This window comes from Pteropus vampyrus, unplaced genomic scaffold (genome assembly GCF_000151845.1).
Source record: "Pteropus vampyrus isolate Shadow unplaced genomic scaffold, Pvam_2.0 Scaffold7, whole genome shotgun sequence".
NCBI lineage: Eukaryota > Metazoa > Chordata > Mammalia > Chiroptera > Pteropodidae > Pteropus > Pteropus vampyrus.
In genome coordinates, this window is record NW_011888788.1 from 13027942 (window position 1) to 13028593 (window position 652).

Below are 652 nucleotides of genomic sequence, written 5' to 3' on the forward strand. Positions count from 1 at the left end.
ATGTTTAGTACCTTGGTCGAGGTGATGATGTATCATGGGTGTACGCATATGCCCAAATGCAGCAAGATATATACATAAATGTGTGGACGTTTTTTGTTTTTTTTAGGCGAGGCAACCCTTGGTCGACCTCACAGATTGCAGGGACCTTGTCAGTTTACAATCTCTTATTTTTTTTTATATTTTACGCCAACAGCACCTGATCTTTCTAGGTAGTCTCCCATCCAAGTACTAACCAGGCCCGACCCTGCTTAGCTTCCAAGATCAGATGGGATCGGGCTTGTTCAGGGTGGCATGGCCGTAGACTAAATATGAGCAAGTTTTTTATATATCAATTATACCACAATATAACCAGAAAGTGGGGATCCTCTCCTGGTACGTTGTCCAGGTTCTTGATGTCTTGAACAAAGAATTGAGCAAGACACCAAAATACAGTAGAAAACAAAAGTTTTATTAGAAGGGAAAGTACACTTCCAGACGTGGAAGCGGGCTTGAGTAAGAGAAGCGTGGCTCAAAAAGTCCTGGTAACAAAGCCTTTGGGGTTTTTATGTTCATTTACTGTGGTTGGTTACTTTTCTTAGAGGAATGGGCTTCCTTGATTGAAAACTAAGATTGACAGAACTCAGTGATTCATTGATTTGCTTTCTGCACGTGT

The 652-nt window shown here is 41.3% G+C and overlaps 1 protein-coding gene and 1 pseudogene across 1 annotated transcript in view; one reads left to right on the plus strand and one right to left on the minus strand.

Annotated features, from left to right (window-relative positions):
- Positions 1–652, plus strand: part of PCSK2 (proprotein convertase subtilisin/kexin type 2) — a 258735-nt gene that overhangs the window by 191196 nt on the left and 66887 nt on the right. The window lies entirely within an intron of this gene.
- On the minus strand, positions 185–303 carry LOC111746949 (annotated as a pseudogene).